Source organism: Falco cherrug, chromosome 1 (genome assembly GCF_023634085.1).
Source record: "Falco cherrug isolate bFalChe1 chromosome 1, bFalChe1.pri, whole genome shotgun sequence".
NCBI lineage: Eukaryota > Metazoa > Chordata > Aves > Falconiformes > Falconidae > Falco > Falco cherrug.
The window spans coordinates 30,884,758-30,898,445 of record NC_073697.1 but is presented as its reverse complement, the minus strand read 5'-3'; positions in this window follow the sequence as shown (position 1 = coordinate 30,898,445).

Below are 13,688 nucleotides of genomic sequence, written 5' to 3'. Positions count from 1 at the left end.
ACCTTGACATGAGCAAGGCTTTTGACACTGTCTCCCATAACACCCTCCCAGGTGAGCTCAGAAAGCGTGGGTTGGATGAGTGGACAGTGAGGTGGATTGAAAACTGGCTGAATGGCAGAGCTCAGGGGACTGTGATCAGTGGCACAGAGTCCAGCTGGAGGCCTGTAGCTGGTGGTGTTCCCCAGGGTCAGTACTGGGTCCAGTCCTGTTCAACTTATGCATTAGTGTCCTGGATGAGGGGACTGAGTATACTCTTGGCAAGTTTGCTCATGACACAAAACTGGGAGGAGTGGCTGATGAGCCAGAAGGTCGTGCTGCCATTCAGCGAGACCTGGACAAGCTAGAAAGTTGGGCAGGAAAGAACCTACATCCTGCACCTAGGGAGAAGTAGCACCATGCACCAGTACAGGCTAGAGGCTGACCTGCTTGAAGGTGACTCTGTGGAGAAGGGTGTTCTGGTGGACAAGTTGCCCACTAGCCAGCAGTGTTCCCCTTGTGGCCAAGAAGACCAGTGGGATCCTGGGGTGCATTAGGAGGAGCGTGGCCTACTCTGCCCTGGCGAGGCCACATCTGGAGTGCTGTGTCCAGCAGTTCTGGGCTCCCCAGTTCAAGAGAAACAGGGAACTGCTGGAGAGGGTCCAGTGGAAGGCTACAAAGATGATGAGAGGACTGGAGCATCTCTCTTATGAGGAAAGGCTGAGAGAGCTGGGCCTGTTTAGTCTGGAGAAGAGCAGACTGAGTAAGAGGGGATCTTATCAATGTTTACAAATATCTTAAAGGTGAGTGTCAAGAGGATGGGGCCAGGCTCTTTTCAGTGGTGCCCAGTGACAGGACAAGGGGTAACAGGCACAAACTGCAACATAGGACGTTCCATCTGAATATGAAGAAGAACTTCTTTACTTTGAATGTGACAGAGCACTGGAACAGGCTGCCCAGAGGGTTGTGGAGTCATCTTCTCTGGAGATACTCAAAACCCGCCTGGATGAGATCCTGTGTAACTGGCTGTAGGAGAACCTGCTTTAGCAGAGGTTTAGCAGATGATCTCCAGAGGTCCCTTCCAAACCTGACCATTCTGTGATTCTGTGTTTCTGTGGAAAGTTTTACATTTTGTTTATGTTCTTGAAGCCACTGCTGCCCAAAACAAGGTAGATATCAAGTGACCTGCTATATGGCATTCCGTTACTTTGTTTGATGATAGCTAATGGACCTTTAGCTATATAGAAATGCAGCTAAATTATTTGTGCAAGTTCCAGAGTAACTGATGTGAGAAAAGAATCACCATACTCATATTATATGACAATATAAATATCAGTGAGTTTAAAGTAGCTATTGACTGAGCTTCAGACAGAAAAACTGATTGCCAAAATGCATGCAAAATTACATTTCCTCCCCAGCAGAAACTTACAAACTGTGCTTTTGCTTATAAATTAACTACCCTAGTGAGACAAACCACTTTCAGGTTAAATGCTTTCAGCATTATGCTTACACATATTCTCTTCAGATATATTCCCAAGTGCTAAGGTAGAGTTTAACTGTATATGGAGCAATGTCAGCTTCTTCATTCTCCACTCTTCACCTTATATAAAAATCTCACATATTATTAAAGTCAAAGTGGCATATTCTCTAACAGTGCCCTTCTCTGATTTCTGTTCTTTTTCTTCCAAATTTTGTCTTTGAAAAACTAAACATAAACTTTGAAAGTAACGTAAACCTATTTTATAAGACTTTGGTTTTAATTAATGATGACAAGACCTAAGAGAATAAACAAAGAAGAGAGACATTAAGGCTTGTGAAAGGTAAACATAACATTAAGGCCAAACACAGGAAATTTAGAGAATGCAGGCTATGACCATTCTTGCTTCCTAAAAACAGTGTAGCATCAATTTGATGCAGTATCTTAATCATTAATTTCAGTTTCGATTAAGCTATTTTAGTATAGTAGTTTTTAAAAATTATAATTTCCTGATCATATTCTTTTGTTTTTCAATCTCCTTTTTGTTATTCAGAACTCTCAAATCCAAATTTTATCAAATATTTTTCACTGTCTCTACCCAATTTATTCAGATAATAAGTATATCTGAATAATATGAAAACATGGGAATAATAAGGAATGCAGTATTAAAACTTTTTTCAATTTAATTTTCTATTCTGGTATTATGCATCATAGGAAATGTTTTCTGCCAATACCAGCAAAAGACCATTGATTTTTTTATTGGTCTGAGCTGACTTTAGTTTGTGATAGCTGTGACAGCAATTGTTTAGCAGACAAGTAACTATTGTATAAAATTGTTTTAGTTAAACTTTATAGTAATGACAAGAAAAATGTGTATGCTGAACTGTTGATGACTCTTAAATAAAAATAGTTGTAGAAGAGTATAGATACGGGATGATACCTGGCATCCAGAAATGCAATCTTGTGAATCAGGCAGAACTGGATTTAGATGTAATTGCACAGTAACCATGAAATTTATTTTTACCTAGAAGTGCCAACAGCAAAATGGTAACGAGAAAATAGCACAGTGATAAACCCCTTCATTGTATGAGCTTATCATCCCCCCTCCTCAGATCTCAGCTGGGAAACAAGAGAATCCAGGGAAACTGAGATGTCCAACACATTTCAGTTAAGATTTTAAGATATGAAGGTTTTACTTAAAATTGCAATCACTCAATAATATAAGAAAGAGCCAGAGAATCAAAATAAGAAAAAAGAAAGTGGTCATGTTATACTAATATGGAATTTAAGATTATGGGGAAAAATAAATGAAGAAAAAACTCCTGTGTCTAAATCAATATTTTACTTCAAATGATACTACTAAGTAGTCAGTCTGTTAGAAATAAAATTGCACTTATCTAACCTAAGCTGAGAGACAGCATTTGAAAGAAAAATGATGGAAACCCTGAGAAGACAAGTTCTCTACTACAATTAATTTAATATATTTTTTTTAGATTATATATTTAATCACAAAAACAATATTACTGATACTATTAATACTAAGTTATCTTGATATGTGTAAGACATTTGTGTATGTATATATACACCCGCTGTAACTACAGATTTATCCATAAGCTAACAAATATATTGGCCATTCTCCATACATAGTAGCTATCCATCTATATGTCTACAAAAACATACTTTTTCTGTCTCAGAGGAACCCAGCCTATTTATTTATTTCCAAATTGTTTGCAATTCTTGTTTGATAGTCATCCTAGTTACTCAGAAGGATTAAAGCTGAGTGATATTTTGGTGATTAACTGTCAGCCATGTTCACTAATCTTTTACTAGTGCTTTTTTATCTTGTGGTAATTTTACACTATTTCTTGTGGTAAGTAATAAGCATGGGCATAGTGAAAGAGTTACAATCATGTTAGGTCTCCAGTTAACAAACAGGTTTCATTGCCCGGTGGTGTTGCAGAATTCACTAGGTTCAGACTTCTGAAAACAGAGAAGTAAAGTGTCTCAAATTGAAACTACTTCAATGAAGCAAATATAACAGGCAGGAAGAGCTAATTTTTCACTACTATCTTTGTGAAGTCATTAGATAGATTGCAAAGCTATCATTGTGTTCCTTCCAGTCTTTTTTTTTATCTTGTAAATAAACCTGATTGTTTCTCAGAGATCATGTTTTCTCATCATCTTACCATTTGTGATATCCTCTGTGAGTGATTTATTTTGGCAGAAGACCAATTGGCATTTTTTTTGCAGATTACGAATGTGGTCAAGCCACCGGCATAACAGGGGATTTTAGTTAGATTACATTATGTACTGCTGTGCATGACATAGAAACATTTTTGTTAGTACTTGAAATGACAGAAAAATTAAACTGTCCTTTCTGCTGTATATAATTACTTACCATACCAGAATCTGCTGGGAGTCATTATACTATAGAAACATATTGAGATAAATATATTATAAAGTCTAACACTGTTTGGCTTTGAGATGTAAACTGCACTTCTAAAGCCTTAGTTTTCCTTACTTCAGGGATCTTTGGACAGATTACTCTTCTTATTCGTCAGTCATTTGTGCCAGTTTCCTCTTTTCAGGGAGAAAAAGAGGCAGAAGCCAGCATGAGGCAACTTGTCAGGTCTCTGCAGACCACAGCTGAGAAATGCAGTTATCAGTGCATCAGGCTTCCGTCATTCTGAAGTCTAATGCTGAGCAACCAACTCTCACAGTGCTCTCCTATACTACATTCCATACTTTCTTGCCCTGTATTTCCTCAGGAGTTTCTGCTTTAGTTGTTGATTGTGCTGTTGAGCGTCTTAAACCTCATAGTTCCAATGGAACCTTAACTGAAGACAGAACCATTTCAGGAGAAAAAGAAAATTTAAGATCTAAGTTATGAATTCTTTTAAACTCTGTGATGACTGACTGGGTTTTGAATAATACTGCAAGTACTATAGGGATCAATAAGTTAAATATAATTCTGAGTTGGAGTGGTTTGAATAACAACATAACAATAACAGCCACCTGACTAATTCTTGTATTTGGCTCCCAGAACTAGCTCTGTGGTGTCTTTTTGTATTTCCAGATGGAATATAGTCATCCAATGCAGAGGAAAGAGAAGAAAACCAGTAGTTTTATGTTCATCACAAACTTTTTACTACACTCTCAGAGGCTATTATTACCTACACAGACTTAAAATGTGATTTAGCAATCAAATTGTATTTTGTCTGCTCTTTCAATATTAACAAAGGAATTTAAAATGTTTATAACTGTCATTCCTCTTTCTCTGAATAGGTTTAATCTGTTTTACATTAATTCATTGATATTTTCAATTGCATAATTGCAAAACTAGGTAATACAATTGATTATTAATATTTGGATAGTTGTATGGATGTATGTACATGTTTTGTGGTTTTTGTAAACTGTCCAAGAAATGCAAGTTTCACACAAGGAGCTATGTCTTTAAAATATAGCCAGTTCCCTCAATCACTATTATTATTTTGAAGAAAAATTCTCTCAGAACTGTGTTTAAATCATTGCACTCTTCTGTGTCAAATGTATCTATCTTTTTCTTCAGTCTGCATTCTCTTCTCTCTGGCTTCCTATGTCCTTACAGAATATTAAAAATAATGTTCAGTGGCTAAGGAAATCCTCTTTCAAAAAAATCACACACATTTGTATTCTAACATTTTATTATATAAGCTTAAACATATACAATAATGCCCTGAGGTATATATGTTCAAATATATTTTTCTATTTTTTTTTAAGATCCTTTCTCATTTATTTAAATTGTAAATTAATCTTTAATCTCACAATTTATTAATATTCTTATATCTGAGGCCTATTGTCACTGAAATACTATTCCTACCAAAATTACTTTTTGGTACAATCTGTTGAACTTTAAGTAAATACAAATTTACCGTAATCAGATCATTTTAACCAATTAACAATATATAACTCTGTTCTAAAGAGGTTAATTTTACTAGGGACTATTTTACTATATATTCATAAAAATTGTCTACTGCATGATCGTTCATGTATAAAATTATTAAAAGCTTACCTAAAACAGCCTTCAACATTTCTGTTGTACCTTTAAGTAAATGATCAACACTGCACAAATTTTTAGGTATTTGCTGACAATAAGAAACAAATATATTTGTTACATATGTAACATGAATAATGTTAAAAAATAAAATTTAATATCAGGTGAAACATAACTGTGTTTTCACAACTGAATATTTTACTAGGGTTTTAGTTCATTAGTGTGGCTACAGTCTTTACGGTTTTGTTTTATGATCTTTATTAGAGTATCTATATAACTCTGTGTATTGTATCTGGGAAACACATAGGCCTTATTATATTCACATGAAACTCAGTAAGGAGAGGGCATCATAACCATTGTTTGTGATGGGGACAAACATATATGTAAGTGTTCTTATATGAATGAACACCCACCAACATCTGGATTTCCCAGCCAAGCATAAGCTTTGATAGCAATGACCAAGATTGTATTCTGCCTCTGACAACTATTAATTTATACATTGGACATCCTAATAATATTCAGTGTCCTGCTTTAATTACAGCTTGGGAGGATATTGACCAAGATATGTATCAACCTGGGTTTAGTTTTATAAAAAATATAAACAAAGCAATCAAGACTTTATTTTGCTTACTTTAGAATTAGTATAATTGCTATTGAAATATGTGAATGAATGCACATTGCCAATGCAGATTTAGGAATTCAAAACCAGAAGGATTGTCTTAAAGCATATGGTTATGTATGTCTAAATTTTTCAGATTCTGAATTTTAGATGTTGAAGAAACTAGTTAAAGAACCTCAAACAAAAGAAAGTAAATATTTAAAATAAAAAATAAGAAGATCCAAAAATTACCTCTTATAGACTAACAAAAGAAAGTTGTTTTCCAGAGATTAATAAAAATAATAGTAATAAAAATTAAACTTAGATGCATGGTATCTTTTGAATTTCATTCTCCCTTACTAATGTACCTAATTTCAGAAACTAGTGTTATCACTGAATATTAAGAAGTTTATTGTTCCTTTATCTATCAGGTAATTACATGCATTTATGTTTAAAATAAGCTATCTCTGCAGGAAATAAAAGCATATGACGACCTAAAAGTTAAGATTTCTTGTCCTTTTGAGAAACTGTTCCTATGGAAAAAACAACTATATTTTATTTCTTTCAAAATTTTCACGTCTTAGAATCTACTTGCCTTAAATAATTGGATGAACAGTAGAATTTGTTTCCAAACCTTAAGCCTGTAAGCACTTAGCACAGTAATACGAGTTGCACATCTAGCTGCACATTGTAAAAACCCGTAGAAGTCACTTCACTTCTTCATGGCTCCACATGGGGTTAAAGCCCTTGCAAATGCTGGATGAAGTTCCTAATAGTCTGAGAATCTTCTAATAACTTTCTGCAAAGAGATAGAACTTACATATATACCAATAAGGGGATGAATTTAAAAAAAAAAATAAAAAAATTATAGATCCACCACATTTCCTGTTATCCCATTTTCCTGACTGTGTAACTCTCATCCTGCAAAAATTGCTACTATCAAATCTCTGAGAGCTAGGTAATAAAGCAAACTGCCATCAGTGTTTTTCTGTGTCATTACAAATTAATTATATAGACTAAGAAAATTAGAGCACAATATTTATATACGAAAGAAGGGGCAGGAAGACAAAAGTGAAGAGCCTTCAAAAGTGTTCAACAACCTCATTTCAACTGTTTGTATATGCACCCCAGAATGCAAAATTATTTAACCTTTAATACAAAAATTTAAAAAAATAGAACTGTTCATTATATATCTTCTGTCTGTTGAAAGTTTTTTTTCTGACAGTTTCTGTAGACAGTAATATTTTTCTTTCACTTTAAAATATTACATCAGTGGGAAAAAAAATCCACTGAGCAAAAATCCACAAAAGAACTCCATGCAGAAATGCAGGTCCAAATAGATTCATATATTGTTTGTTGTTCTACCTCACAACAGTATATCTTAGCTTGATTTCACATTATGTTACAGAAAATCGAAGTCAACTGTTATTTTCATTGGTTTTATTAATTAATATATAATTAAAATTTATGTGAAAATTTTAACTGAAATAAAATAAATTTCACAGCTACATTTTTTTCTAACTCATTTAAGTTTGGATTCATTTCATCTATTTAAGGCACCATTCTAAGGTCTAGCTCATTAGATCTGAATGTAACCTTTCCATCCAATGCACAGAAAAAAATTCAAGTAGGCTGCCATGTTTTTGAGAAATATCTATTTCTCCCTTTGACTGATGCAGAGAACAGCTGAAGTTAACCACTTAAGTTTTGCTCATATAAATTTAGATGAGATAAAACCACTTCCAGTTGCCTCAGTAAAATACACTGAAATATGAACTTAAAAATAACCTCAGTAAATGGCTGTTCAAGACAAAAGAACAGTGTTAAATGAAAAAAGGAAGAAAAATTAAACTGTTGTTGTTAATCAACACAAGCTGTGAAGATAAGATTAATCACAATTATTGACAAACTATAAGAAATAATGATATTTTAGCTGATATAAAATATGACTCAGAGCAGAGCCTTCTACAATGTTCAAGTTAAAAAACAAACAAAAGAAAATATCACTAAGTTGATGGAAGAGTTATATGATGCAGAAATGAAGACCAAGGACAAAATTGTATGTAGCTTGTTGTAGGTTTACAGCAAGATTAAAATCACCATGGCAACACTTGACATATTAAAAAAGTAGGATAAAAGGTTTTGGCTAGTTTACCATCTTCATCTTTATTTTACTATTAAAAATGTTTCTCTTTTAATTCATTAATGATTACAACATCATGGTTTTGCCTTATTAATAATTATCAAATTAAGTTACATATTTTGCACAAGCACACAGGATCTTAAAAGCCTTACAAAATGTGTGACTGAAACTGCAAAACAATAGAAAAAATATCCTGATTGCTTTCCCTGTTATCTAAACACTCCCTCTATTGGGTTTGTCTGGCAAGAGTTTGGTAGCAGGAGGACTATAGGGGTGGCTTCTGTGAGAAGATGCCAGAAGCTTCCCCCATGTCCGACAGAGCCAATGCCAGCCAGCTCCAATATGGACCTGCCACTTGGCAAGGCTGAGCCCATCAGTTAAGAATGGTAGTACCTCTGTGTTAATGTATTTAATTGGCAGGGGGACAGGGATGACAGGACATGGACACCTATGCAACAAATTGCAGTCAAAGAGAAGAGTGAGAATATGTGAGAGGAAAAACTCTGGAGACACGAAGGTCAATGAAGAAGGAGGGGGAGGAGGTGTTCCAGGTGCAGGAGCAGAGTGTCCCATGCAGCCTTTGATGAAGACCACGGTGAGGCAGGCTGTCCCTATGCAGCCCATGGAGGTCCATAATGGAGCAAATATCCACCTGCAGCCTGTGGAGGACCCCACACCAGAGAAGGTTTGCCTGAAGGAGGCTGTGACTCCATGGGAAGCCTGTGCTAGAGCAAGCTCCTAGCAGGACCTATGGACCCATCCAGGGAAGAGCCCATGCTGGAGCAGGTTTGCTGGCAGGACTTGTGACCATGTGGGGGAACCACACTGGAGCAGTCTGTTCCTGAGGACCTGCACCCCATGGAAGGGACCCATGATGGAGCAGTTTGTGAAGAGCTGCAGCGCATGGGAAGGACTCATGTTGGAGATGTTATTGGAGAACTGTCTCCCGTAGGAGGCACCCCACATTGGAGCAAGGGAAGAGTGTGAGGAGTCCTCCCCTGAGGAAGAAGGAGTGGCAGAAGCAGCATGTGATGAACTGACTACAACCCCTAATCCTGGTTCCCCCTGTGCTACTGGGAGGGGAGGAGGTAGAGAACTCAGAAGTAAAGTTAAGCACAGGAAGAAGGGAGGGGTGGGGGGAAGGTGGTTTTAAGATATAGTCTTATTTCTCATCCTACTCTGATTTGAATGGTAATAAATTAAACTAATTTCCCCAAGTCAAGTCTGTTTTTCCCATGATGGTAATTGGTGAGTGATCTCTCCCCATGCTTACCTCAACCATAGGCTTTTTGTTATATTTTCTCTCCCCTGTCCAGTTAAGAAGTGATAGAGCATCTCTTTGGGGCACCTGGCATCCAGCCAAGGTCAACCCACACATTCCTGTGCCTTAAAATTCCACCAGTGAACATGGTTGGTTTTTTTGCCAAAACTAATCTTACAAATAAGTCATCCCTACTATTCATTTATCATATTCTGACCAGTTTACTTAGGTGGAGTAGTGCTTTCCTCCCTGAGGTGTTGCATTAGCTTCAGAGATCACTCACAGAGCCTTGTAAAGAAGACAATGAGAGTATTAGTGTTTATCATTGACAGAGTTAATGTTTAATTCTCATTCAAGTGCACTCCTTACTCTATTCTCATAGTTGAGATAAAATGGGTAGTAATTCTTTCTAGTCCTTCTGGCTCTGTCCCTTTTCTAACCTATATTTCTGCAGTGATCTAGTCTTGATTTTTTTGTCATTTAAATAATAAAAACATTGGCTTGGGTTTTTTTTTTTCTTGTCTTCCCCTTTCTTTTTCCATTTAAAATGAGTAAATAAATATTTTGTTCATTGTGTACTGATTTCTTTCTTACATTTTTGTGTGTGTCTGCATTCCCTTACTGGAAATAATGACCTCATACACCTCTAAAATATCCAAAAATGTGCAGATTTTCTTACATGTGTAATTTCTTTTCTAGGAGTCTTATTTATAGAGGTGATTGTTTCTTTGATTTCAGATCTAATAATTATGTATGGAACCTAATACATTTTGGAAAAAGTTTTAAAATGGAAAATTGGAAAATATCTCATCATCTTGGTTGCTGACCTCATAATGAATCATTATAGATGAGAAATGACTCAACAAACTAAAATTAAGAAATAGATCATTTTTTGTATGGGTCTTTGATGGCATCAATGTAAAAAATATTGCATCTTCAAAACATCTTCTTTCTTCATGAAAGACAAAACAATGCCATTAAAAATTAACAATTAATTAATAATTAACAAACTTGAACCTTATTTTTACTTTATTGTTACTTTTCTTATCCAATGTTGGCTTTCATTCTCGTTCATCCTTATGCTTGAATTTTCCAAGATTTTTTTCAGTAGCTTGTAACAACATAAACAATTAAAAAGGTGCTGCTGGGGAGCACTTCTCAGACTATGTTGCTTCCATCTGGTTACTGCTTATGTGATGACAGTGACCACATAGTTATCCTAGCTCTTTAATTCTGTATAACACAGTTCATTTGTTCATTGTTGATAGCATTCACATTTCATTTGTTTAAATGCTTTTTCTAAATAATATCTTCTTACAAATGACACTGAATGGTTCTCACTCAAAAAGAAAGATCAAAAACATAGTCTTCTCTGAAAATACATTTCATACATTAGCAGCTTTAAATAAAAAGCTTGAATATGTTACCAGATTTCAATTACAATACAACATAGCCTGCTCCTCATTGTTTTCTAGCATTAAGAAGTTTTCCTATTATTTGCAACTAAAGTATGCAATGGGCCTTAACCAAAGTACTGTTCAAGCCTAGGCATAATCATGATCGTACACTGAGTTTATAAGAACTCAGTGTCTCTTCCTAAAAGACTAGCTGTCAGAGTTCTTATTTACCTGGGGGCTACAATTTCAATGCAATTAAAATGCTCAGGACCACCCCTTCAAGTACAATGTTTGTCAGAGTGTGATAAAAATTGGGGTTTGTTTCAGTTCTGTGTCTCCTCTGTCCTCAAAATAAGCAACTGGCAATCTTTTCCATTTTCCACGAAATTTAATATATAAACAGTGTAGATCTTGCAAATCTCAAATTCCAGATGATCTTTTTGTCAATGATAATGGCATATTCATAGCCAAACATTTCTGTTGACATCAATATTTACAGCTGTCTCGTTGACAATGTAACAATTCTTAATCGTAATCTCCTGCACAATTTTTTATCCCCTTTGACTTCTGAGTATTCATGGTCATAGTAAATGCAAAATATTCTGATCTAACTTCCTTTTTGTGAGGAAAGATCACCAAATCATATTAATCCAAAATTTTATTGTAAATAATTGTTTCCTTTCTACACATATATCGAATATTCCTGATTTTAAAACATATTTACATTTGATTTTTGCAATCTAAACTCTTATAATGTTTTCTGGTAATTTTTAATTCTGAAATTGTTGTACTAGTTTCCTAATCATCCTAGCTCCGTGTTACTATATTATTTTGTATTATATAGTAGGATTTGGTAGCTGTTATAGCATGGGACAGAAGTTGAGGACACAGGGGAATCCCTGTCTGTATTGTCTTTCAGTATTTTTACAGACAAGTGCAGAGAGCCCAGTTCTTATTGTAAGGGGTACTGTAAAGGACTCGAGGTAAAGATAATTAATAATCAAAGAAGATAGATGAGGTTAAAAAAAGTGTGGAAACTAAATGAAGACATACAGTTACACATAAACTTCAATGACTAGACATCGGAATAGAAGCCATATCCCTTCAGCTGTTCATAAATTGAAGAATTCATCTTTTGAAGGAAAAGTTACAGTTCATGGATTGATAGCTGGCACTGTGTTGGGGGTTGACAAGAGGAAGGAAATGTAAAATTAATTACATATACTTTATCAATTAAAAATAGACTGTTAACTAGAGGACACAAATATGCCAAGGACAAATGATCATTTAAGTAAATGTAAAAATATCAGTTTAGTAGTTTGGATGTCTAAAGCAACAGCACTAACTATACTGAGAATGAATAAACAACCATTTCTAAATTATATATGAAGGATTAATTTTCTGTTTCAGCAACAAACATTTTTTTTCTTTTTCTAATTAAAAACTATCTGGCAAAAACATAACCATCTGAATGAAATGATCCCTCAATATCTGCTGTTTCCCTGTCTTGTGCTTTTAATAGCAAACTAAAGATTATTAATTTTTTTTGTAATTAATAAACCATGTTTTGTATATATACCTATTAGTCTCTCTGTCACAGTGGCATAGCAAAAACCATCCTCACTTACTAGCTAACCCATGCACATGACATTTTTGGAATGTGCTTCTAGCACTGTTTTCAATGTTTGACTACAAGACAAGTCACTGGTCCTATACTAGCAAAGGAGTGAGTATAAGTAAATGCTAGCTGAGGTATTAACATAAACTAATATGGTGTCCCAGGCCATTAACTGATCACATCGTTAAGTACCAGATGGGCTTATGTGATATCAAAATTATTTCTACCATAAATACTAACAAGTACTAAATACAATGCAAGGATTCACCTGAGAATTAATGCATCATAATTCTGGTTAATGCCAGATTAATATTTTTTTTTTCCCAACTAGTGGTTGGACTAGGGCTGATTGGAGAAGATTGATTAATACATCAAACAGTTCAAGGTACAAATCAGTTTGAAAAATAGCTTTAAGTGGAACATCAAATAAATTATTATTCAGAATAGAAATTCCCACAATAAGATTATTTTCACCATTTTAGAAATACTGTAATATTCATACTCACTGATTAGTTTAATATCATTTTTTTTGCAGAAGGGTCTGCTTTTTTTTTTTTTTTTCATTTAAAGCAGTTTACTTCATCAATATTGATACTTTGATTATATGTTACACTTCTAAATTTCATAAATGATCCAGTGGATTTATATCTACATATACAGCACAGATTTGAAATGGATGTTCAAAGAGTGTGGTGGTCACAATCATCTGTAAGTCAGTTTTGGTTTGATATTTAATACTTTTCTTGTGCATTCGTGTTTGTAAAGTTAAAAAACATTTTTTAAAAAAGTCCTGTAAAGTTTTCACTACTCCACGAAAGCTCTATTCTTATTACAAAGGTGCCAAAAATACAAACTAAATGTCTGGTTTTGTTGCTAAGACAACAAAAGATAGATGAGTAACATTATGAAATTCAATACATCAAATAAAACTGTTATTAATGTAGGACATTTGGAACACTCTGGAAACAGTGAAATATATTTTATGATTTGTTGTAAGCTATGTGAAATCATATCTAGAAAACTGTAAATAGGAAAATGGTCATAGCATTGAGGTAGCCACAGTAATTTTCATAATGAAGGATAAGAAAAATATTTCTGTCATATCAGAAACAGTATTACTGAGGTAACAGAAACAATGCTTGGTAGAAACACATAAATAAAATAAATAAAATTCTAATTAAAATA